Source organism: Octopus sinensis, linkage group LG8, assembly GCF_006345805.1.
Source record: "Octopus sinensis linkage group LG8, ASM634580v1, whole genome shotgun sequence".
Lineage (NCBI taxonomy): Eukaryota > Metazoa > Mollusca > Cephalopoda > Octopoda > Octopodidae > Octopus > Octopus sinensis.
This window is the reverse complement of record NC_043004.1, coordinates 92,144,090-92,154,778: the sequence shown is the minus strand read 5'-3', so window position 1 is coordinate 92,154,778 and position 10,689 is coordinate 92,144,090. Positions and strand designations below refer to the sequence as shown.

General features: G+C 39.3%; 1 long non-coding RNA gene across 1 annotated transcript in view; it reads left to right on the top strand.

The window, feature by feature from the left end:
* Positions 1-9,453, top strand: part of LOC118764631 — a 24,355-nt gene extending 14,902 nt beyond the window's left edge. The window contains exon 3 of the long non-coding RNA XR_005000448.1: positions 9,167-9,453. This is a non-coding gene — a long non-coding RNA (uncharacterized LOC118764631). The remainder of the gene's footprint in view (positions 1-9,166) is intronic.
* The last annotated feature ends 1,236 nt before the right edge of the window (positions 9,454-10,689 follow it).

Sequence of the window (10,689 nt, the reverse complement as noted above, 5' to 3'; positions counted from 1 at the left end):
AATTTGAACTCAGGACGTAAAGACGGACGAAATACCACTGAGCATTTCGTCCGGCATGTTAACGATTCTCCGCTCTACCACTAGCTGTAATTGTTTAATATCTTCATGTGAAGTGCGAGCTGACCAATGGTAAGATGCGTTCCAAACATGACCAGTCGTTCTGTTTCTTTTGTCCAGTGAAACCTTAAGATCACATTATTCTAAGATGTGTAGGGTGTGATTTTGAGGGAGATTTAGCAGCTACTTTTAGCAAATCGGGCAACTACGTTGTGGTTCGCTGACGCGAGGTGTTAGTGGTAGCGGTAGTAGTAGACGTGGTGGCAGTTGTCTTAGCTATTGTTCATGGTGTTATTGTAGCAGCTACTGTTGTAGTAATAACCTATACCACAGCTACACTAAATACTACTACCACTACAATTATTACTACTACTACTACTACTACTACTACTACTACTACTACTGTTGCTGCTACGATTACTATTGCTAATTCTTTAACTACTACTACTACTACTACTACTACTACTACTACTACTACTACTACTACTACTACTACTACTACTACTACTGTTGCTGCTACGATTACTATTGCTAATACTTTAACTACTACTACTACTACTACTGTTGCTGCTACTATTACTATTGCTAACACTTTAACTACTACTACTACTACTACTACTACTACTGTTGCTGCTACGATTACTATTGCTAATACTTTAACTGCTACAACCCCCACAACTACAGCTGTTACGACTATTACGACTACAGCTGTTGCCGTTGCTGTTCCTGCTGCTGTTGCTGCTACTATTACTACTTCTACTACAACTACTATATTACTGCCGCTGCTGTCACACAACAGCTCAATACACTGGCTAGAAGTAGCAGCCAAAATTGTCTTCGAATAACACCCTAGCCTATCAAAAATATGGAAAAGCGTAGAACGTGGTCCCATATTTACTATGCATGAAATGAAAAGGTCAACATAAGGCGGAATGGTCTCGGCTGAAATATTCTTGATCAAGGATGAATTGGAGCCAATTTCTCTTTTCTCCACTACTACTACTACTACTACTACTACTACTACTACTGCTGCTGCTGTGCTGCTGCTGCTGCTACTACTGCTGCTACTACTAATACTACAACTACTGCTGCTGCTGCCACTACTACTACTACTACTACTACTACTACTGCTGCTGCTGCTGCCACTACTACTACTACTAATACTACTACTACTGTTACTACGACTACTACTACTAATACTACTACTACTGTTACTACGACTACTACTACTACAGCTGCTGCTACTACGACTACTACTGCTACTACGACTACTACTACAACGACTACGGCTGTGGCTGCTGCTGTCGTTGCTGCTGCAATAGTCATTCGTAATCTAGGCACCCGGTCCCATATTTGAGTGGAATGAGTTGTGTAGTCGACCAAAATCAATCCTATCAGAATTTGAAACCGGAGCTTAGAGGGTATTGACTTGATACCAGAAGGTACTTTATTCAGCGATCAATGCATTCTCACATCTATTGCGTTCTTTTTTTTAAATAATGGTGACGGTAAGCGGGTACGGACGTGAAGTTAAGAGGCTCGCTTTACAAACATGTGCTTATGGATTCAGTCCCAATGCGCACCACCGTGGGCAAGTGTCCTCCACTATGGCACAGGGCTGACCAATGTAAGTGAATTTGGTTTATAGTAACCATGTGAAAGCCTGATCTGTGTGTGTGTAGATATTTACTTGTTTCAGTCATTCGACTGCGGCCATGCCAGGGCACCGCCTTGAAGGGCTTTAAGTCGACCAAATCGACACAAGGACTTATTTTTGAAACCTACTATTTATTCTATCGGTCTCTTTGCGCAACCGCTATTTACGTAAACACACCACCACCAGTTGCCAAGTGGTGGCGGGGGACAAACAGAGACATAGAAACACATAGATACACACACACACACACACACACACACACACACATATATATATATATATGTACGACGGGCTTCTTTCAGTTTCCGGCAGCCAATTCTACTCACAAGGCTTTGATTGTCCCGAAAGCTATAGTAGGAGACACTTGATCAAGGTGCCACGCAGTGGGACTGAACCTGGAACTATGTGGTTGAGAAGCAAGCTTCTTAACACAACATCTATGTAGTAGATATATAAAAAGGACAAATTAACTCATTTCTTCATTGATTGAATAAATAATGAACAGCCTTAATCGATTTTCGATTATCATTGAATTCTCATCAGAGGTGTCTGCATCAGTTTGTCTAATACCAGACAATCTGTTTAAATACTCAATAAATCCAGTAGTTGTGTGTGTGTATTCTGCCCCAACCACTTTACATTTATAGCCGGTGTTGGTTTGCTTAAATCCTCGTAGAATAAGTACCGGACTTAAAAGTGAATACTAGGGTTGATCTGTGCAAATAATACGGTGCTACTGAAATAAGTAACAGATGAAAGACAATCATAATAATGATTGCAAATTTTGGTGTAAGGTCAGCAATTTTGCAGGAGAAGATAAATCGATTACATCAGTGCCAGGGGTCAACTAGTACTCATTTTATCACACCCGGAAGGATGAAAGGTAAAGTCGACCTCGCTAAACATTTCGCCTGGTGTGCTAACGTTTCTGCCAGCTCGCTGCCTTAAAATTAATTCTGATACTAGAGAGGATGGTTTCTAACTAGTCATAAATTTAAAAACAAGGCTAAATTGATTAAATCGAACAGAAGATTCATGACTGTTATGTTATTTTATTTATTACGGAAGGAGAAAAGTCAAGAGTGACCTCATCGGGATTTGAATTCACAATGTAAAACATCAAACAAAATCCTACAAGATATTTTACTCGAACAATCTAATAATTCTACCAATCCGTTACCCTTAGGACTACTTAATTTTCTTTATTTGCCACCGAGGGCGTCGGATGAAATGAACTTTACAAAAGCGGGTCCCATATATTGTTGCGATTTATATAACACTAGCAGTATCGCCCGGCGTTGCTCGGGTTTGTAAGGGAAATAACTATATAAGCATTTTTAGAGAGTTATAGCCAAAAAATAGCAAAAAAATGCATTAAAAATGGAAAAAAGATGATGGTAATTTTTTTTTTAAATCGTTGACTCATCGTAGACATTTTTAGAGAGCTACTTCCCTTATATAATAGCGAAAAAATGCATTAAAATGGAAAAAAATGATAGTAAATTATTTTTAAAATCGTAGACTCATTGTAGACGCGCGCTAATACCCAGAAGGGCTTGATATGAATCACGACTATAAGATACCCGGTTTTGGTTAAACTGCACCGCAAAATGTGGGAGTAGTTAGGAATCTAAATCGTAGGAGACAGACACACAACTTGACTTTATATATAAAGATTAGGTGAGGAAGAAAAACGGAAAGAAAACAAAGAGAGGGAATGAGATAATAAATTTACATAGCATCCAAATGAATAATACTTTCCTCCTGAAACAGGATTTTGTTTCATCTAAGATCATTCTGACCATCAAGAGCAAGACGTACAGGCACATGCTTAGAATGGTTCATTCAGTCTAACCATGTCCGCCATAGTAAGCGAAGTCTTTTGTCAAATTCGCATTTCTTTCTCTAATCGCCAAAGCCACCAGAGAAGAGAGAAAACAATCTCCCTACTCTGTTCGATTAATAAAAGGCAGCGTGGTTATCTTTATTCTACACTCGTACCTTAGCCAGATCAGTCCTTGGTTCTCCACTAGCACATGCAGAGGACACATCACTATGCGTACACATTGGGTAGTCTTTCCTGATGCCACTTACATACCTGTACAGTTTATCTCGAACCAGTAGAAGCTTTTGATAGCACTGTCAGTCTAAGGATTATAAGGAGTCATCAATGTTTTTCGCCCTGACCATTGAATAAATACTGCTGAGCCCAACTGTGTTTCAGCTTCTGAAAACAGTTTTGAAACCGATTGCTTGAGAAAGACTTCCAAATAGCGATCGTTGAACCTCTCAAAAGCTTCCGACTGATCCAAACCGGTGAGGGCCCTAAAAACGAATGCGGTGGGTCAATCACTTTTAATTATTGTGTAAAAAGGAAAAGTGAATATATACAAATAGTATAAACATGTAATAAATAAGCCATGTTGGCTTATTTATTACATAGCGACAGCATACAGAAGAATTTCAAATGACAGACATTTAGATAGAGTGATAATACAGTGTTACCATATGTTGAACTAAGAATATTCAGAAAATGTGCGATCTTGCCTCGTGTAAATGTCATGCAGATACCGACGGACACTGTTTCGTAAACTGGGTTCCAGAACAGATAGGCAGAGAAGGATGTGGGGTGCTCTGTCTCGACTCTACTCATTTATGTGAAGGGAAGAAACTATTTTTTTTTCTTTTGCTTTTTACTACATACACTTTTAAAAGGCCTGTATGATTTAACCCAGTCATTTGAGGAAAGTTTTTTTCCCAGAGGTCGGAGGTCGTTCTTGTAACTTTTGTTTTGCTGATAATTAGAAAGCCCCACCCCCAATGCCTCTAGCTAAACGAATAAAGGTAATTTATTTTCTCCTCGTTCCCTAATAATGAGAAAGCATGGCATGTCATTTGCTTACATAACTTTGTCATAATGCCGAACACGAATAATGGATTCTTGCCTCACGAGCACCTCCATTCGATAATGCTTGTGCTTATATTATGATTATCGAAAATATAGTCCGTACTTTTTTTATGTAATTATATCAATATTTTCCCCATTCTGATCTTGTGATAAAAACCAAAACTTTACTCTCTCTTTTCTCTTTTACTTGTTTCAGTCATTTGACTGTAGCCATGCTGGAGCACCGCCTTTTTGTCGAGCAAATCTACCCCGGGACTTATTCTTTGTAAGCCCAGTACTTATTCTATCGGTCTCTTTTGCCGAACCGTTAAGTGACGGGGATGTAAACACACCAGCATCGGTTGTCAAGCAATGCTAGGGGGACAAACACAGACACACAAACATATACACACACATACATATATATATATATATATACATATATACGACAGGCTTCTTTCAGTTTCCGACTACCAAATCCACTCACAAGGCATTGGTCGGCCCAGGGCTATAGCAGAAGACACTTGCCCAAGATGCCACGCAGTGGGACTGAACCCGGAACCATGTGGTTGGTAAGCGAGCTACTTACCACACAGCCACTCCTGCGCCTTTATTCATTTATTTTGTGGAAACGGTTTGCTTTTTCAGTATTCTTTTAATGTCGCGGGGCGTATCTTTTCTGTTATTGTTGAAGGCACTAATACATACAACAAATGTCCAAAGAAATATAAAATTAAAATAAAAACCAACCTTCTCGTTTATTTTGGTTAAAATCAGAACTCCAAGCTTGCTCATGGTATCCTGCTTAGTATATTCTAAGTGAAGAGAAAAATTTCATCTTCTCAGTTAACGTTGAAATATACAAATTCTTCAGGAAATGAAGAATCGCTGAGAAAGACATCATGATAGGCCCGCCGCGAATAATAATGAAGATAATATTTTATTCTATTTCAGGCACAATGTCACAAATTTCACCAAGAGATATAGCCAAATATGTCGACTCTAGTATTGGAACACCACTTTATTATTTTTTTTATCATGAATTTTTTTTAGTGTATTTAATCTAGTGGAAGCCACTTGACACCTGTAGTGAATAAATGCTGAGAAGTGTTCTGACTGGATAAAACGAGTACACATGAGTGCTCCATTCTATTAAGTATGAAATTTATTATGATAGTCCTCTTCGTAAAATGTGTGCAGTGTCCATTAGGGTATTTTTTTTTATTTTAGTATTTCTTTGAAGAATGGTTTTCCTAGAATCATGTCATTGAATTTGTCGGCTCCTTTCTTTATTACCCCAGGTACCACTATGAAAACGGATGTCGTAGTTTTCATTCGCCGCGTTTTGAGAATCTCCATATTTAGATCTTTGCATCTTTGTATTGGGTTGGCAGCTAAGTTCCCGCCGATTTTTACATTTTTGAATCTATTATTTTCGAGAATTCTATTTTTGGATTATTTTGGAATCTTTTTTTTTTCTAGTTAATTTTAGTTAGTTTTTGATTATTTTCAGATCATTAAAATGGAATGTCAAGTTAAGAAAAACGAGCATTTTCGATACCTCCTTCTTTTTGATTTTAATCAAGGTGTAAAGCCGCAAAAGCTGCTCGCGACATTTGTGCTCCCTATGGAGAGGGTGCCATAGCTGAAAGAACCGCTCGTGATTGGTATGCCAAGTTCAAAAATAGAAATTTTGTCCTCAAAGACGCACCTCGTTCTGGCCGTCCAGTTGAGTTCGATGAAGAGCGATTAAACCAACTTTTGCACGAAACTTCTCGTCAAACGACAAGGGAACTGGCAGAGATAATGGAATGCTCCCACACTGCTATAGGGAAGCATCTTCACTCGATGGGAAAGGTTCAGAAGTATGGAGCATGGGTTCCGCATGCTTTAGGTGATAACAACAAAAATCAATAAGCCACAATCTCCGCTGGTTTTCTTGCTCGTCCCGTTCAACTCATGGACACAAGCAACGATTTCTTTACCTAATCGTTACTGGTGACGAATAATGGTGCCTGTACATCAATATGAATGGCTTAGCCTCCGTAAACACGTGACACCGCGCGTGAAACAAGATTTTCATCCGCGTAAAACGATGTTGTGCGTATGGTGGGACTGGGAAGGGATTATCCATTACGAATTGCTTGAACGGAACCAAACGGTCAACACGGAACTCTATGTTCAACAGATGGAACGACTCAGCACGCCTATTCAAGAGAAAAGACCTAATCGGCAGCATGGAGTTCTTCTGCTGCACGACAACGCCTGCTCTCATATCGCCAATATGACCAAGGACGCCATTCAAAAGCATGGCTGGGAAGTGCAGCCACACCCGCCGTACTCTCCTGATTTGGCACCAACCGATTTCCACCTCTTTCGATCTCTTTCAAATGCTATGCACGGAATTTCATTTAACACTGTAATCGACTATCCCTCTCTCCCAAATTTCGGGCCTTGTGCCTATAACAGAAAGGATTATCATCATCATGATTATTATTATTGTTCTTATTGTTATTATTATTATTATTATTGAGGCGGCGAGCTGGCAGAACCGTTAGCATTCTGAGCAAAAATGCTTAGCGGCATTTCGTTTGTTTTTACGTTCTGAGTTCAAATTCCACCGAGGTCGACTTTCCCTTTAATCTTTTCAGTGTAGATAAATTAAGTACCAGTGAAACAGTGGAGTCAATGTAGTCGATTGGTTCCTTCCCTTGTACCTGGCCAATGTTCACATTGTAACGTTTATTTATTTGTTTTACAAGATACCTGATGTGAAATCGTGTTTACACAGATATTGTTATATTTGGGGATGGTCATATCTTTTGCCAATTAATCACACGCACTTGTGATTATTATCATATTTGACAGAAGGCGGCGAGCGGCAGAAACGTTAGCACGCCTGGCGAAATGGTTAGCCGTATTTTATCAGCCGGTACGTTCTGAGTTCAAATTCCGCCTAGAGCGACTTTCATCCTTTCGGAGTCGATAAATCAAGTACCAGTTACGCATTGGGGTCGATGTAATCGACTTAATCCCTATGTCTGTCGTTGTTTTTCCCCTCTACGTATAGCACTTTGTGGCAATAAAGAAATAAGAAACGTTAGCACGCCGGGTGAAATGCTTAACCATATTTCGTCTGTCTTTATGTTCTGGGTTCGAAATCCGCCGAGGTCGACTTTGCCTTTCATCCTTTCGGGATCGATAAATTATATACCAGTTACGTACTGGTGTCGATCCAATCGACTGGCCCCCTCCCCCAAAATTTCGGGCCTTGCGCCTAGAGCAGAAAAGAATTGTTAGAATTCCGGGAAAAATGCTTAGCGGCATTTCGTTCGTCTTTACGTTCTGAGTTCAAACCGCCGAGGTCGACTTTACTAAATTTACTAAATTAAGTATCAATGAAACACTGGGGTCGGTGTAATTGACTCGACCTCTTCCCCCAAAATTGCAGGCTTTGTGCCTATAACAGAAACGATTATTATATTTGGCATTCTGGGTATGTTACTGGAGGTTTCATTAATGTACAAGCCCAGATGGTATTTATGTAGAACTAAGAGAGTATCGTCTTTCTCAAGTCATGAGGATTTTGCTGAGACTCCTGGCACTGCCAAGTAAATGCTACTCTCTCGATGTGATCTATTACAATTTTTTTGCCTATCTTATCTAACCACTTTTTAATTACTTTGCTACCGTTAACTAAGGCATCATCAAATACTGGCACTATGTACACTTTTTTTCATTGATCATAACTTTTTGATTTTCCTCTTCAGTACTTCATACCACGTAAGTTTTTCTATTTCATTTCCAATGATTCTGCTGTCCTCTGGGAGCCCGATGTCTATAATCATTCACGATTTTACCTCCTGTCTACCCGAACAACATCGTGTATCCTTGATCATAAAATCCCAAGATATCTCTGCTCTGTCATTTTCTCCCAGACACTTTGGGTCATGTTCGTACCATTTTTTCTGCTTTTTGTGATTCAAACTTTTTACTTAATTCTCAGTGAATCGTTCTGTCGACAATGTTATGTCGTCGTGTATTCCCTCTGGATGAATTTACCACATTCGCTTAAAATATGTCGTATCACTAACACAGCACATATTCTGCTTTTGTCAGATTCTAAGAAATGATCGATTCTGTGGATGGCATTCCTCCTCCTCCCCTTCCTGATCATAATCATGATCGTCGTCGTCGTCGTCGTCGTCGTCGTCGTCATCATCATCATCATCATCATTATTAAGGTAGCAGAATTGTTATTGCGGTCGAACAAAATGCATAACAGCATTTCCTCTGACTCTTTGCGTTAAAATGCCACCGTCTTTCATAAAAAAAGCATCAGTTGAGCACTGGTGTCGATGAAATCGGCTATCCCCGACCCTTATAATTGATGGCCTTATTAAACTACTACTACTACTACTACTACTACTACTACTACTACTACTACTACTACTACTACACTACTACTACTACAACTACTACTACTACTACAACTACTACTACTACTATTATTATTATTATTATTATTGAGTGAGAGAGCTGTGCATGGTATCAAAATGACACAGAGGTGCAAACATACAAATCCCAATATACCCATCTCGACTATCCGTCTGATAAGGGTACACCAGGCACATGCATCACAACCATATGTGCGCGACATGGTGATCTCATATCAAGATAAACAGCGCATAACCTTGCAGGTGGAGCCCAGTTAGAATTTTCGTCTGGTCGAGCAGCCCATCCCGCTCTAAAGGTCCATGAATATGGGTTGTTTAAGGATATTGAAAGAAACACCCATGTTTCCAAAGGTGAATCATTCAAACCGCAAAGAATTCCTCTCAACACATGACCATGATGCATCCCTACTACTTCTGCTCGGGACCAGAGATACACATTGCCAGGTGTGCTCGACTAGTTAAGCAAATCTTTGGTATTAAGCAGAATATTTGCTGTAGCCATGTTTTATACATTTATTATCATTATTATGTGAGGGAGCATCACATGCCATCAAAATGACAGTGGGGTAAAATATACGAAGCCCAGTATACCCATCATGACTACCCGTCTGATAAGGGTACACCAGTCACATGCCTTACAACCATATGTGCGCGACATGGTGAAATCATATCAAGATAAACAACGCATGACCTTGCAGGTGGGACCTAGTTAGAATTTTCTTCCAGTCGAGTGGCCCATCCCGCTCGAAAGTTCCCTGAATAAGGGTTGTTTGAGGATGTTGAAAAAAATACCATATTTTCAGAGCTGAATTATTCAAACTCCAAAGAATTCCTGTCAACACATGGCTATGATGCCCACCCCCGCCACTACTATCAGAGATGCACATATCATCAGCCATCAAGGAACATGTTCAACTGGCTATGGTCAAGCAACTGATAAACAAATTTGTTGTGTTGAACAGAATATTTGCTGTAGCCCATCTTTTATACCAAGACAAAATATTATCATCATCATCATCAGCGTCGTCGTCGTCGTCAGGAACCATGAGAGCCCTCACATGGTACTGCATCATCATCATCATCATCATCATCATCATCATCATCATCATCATCAGTATCATTATCATTATTATTATTATTATTATTATTATTATTATTATTATTATTATTATTATCATTATTATTCTGTTTTCTTTTGCTTTACATTTGTACAAGTTGGCTCCAAGTCTCACCCAGAGACCTCAAGAGACAAGTTGAAAGTTCATGTTGGTGTTATGCCTAGGGTGCCATATATTTGGTTTTGTACTTAGTGTTGTAATAGTGAATGTCTAAAAAAAACTATACGAAAATTGTTTGCTTTAAAACTTGAGATTACATAGAAAGTATTTTGCGTAGGAAATGAGCAGTTCCCATGAGCAATATCTTTTGAATTTCTGCCATTTTGGGGTTTCCTGGTATCTGAGTTAGGTAGCAATCAAGCTTTTTTGCTATCATTCCCAGGGCACCTATGACAACAGGTATTGTTTTAGTTTTCAGGTTCTACATTTTGCTGATTTCTATTTCCAGATCTTTATATTTGCTCAGTTTCTGGTAGGTCTTGACAGATACGTTTATATCGATTGGGACAGTCA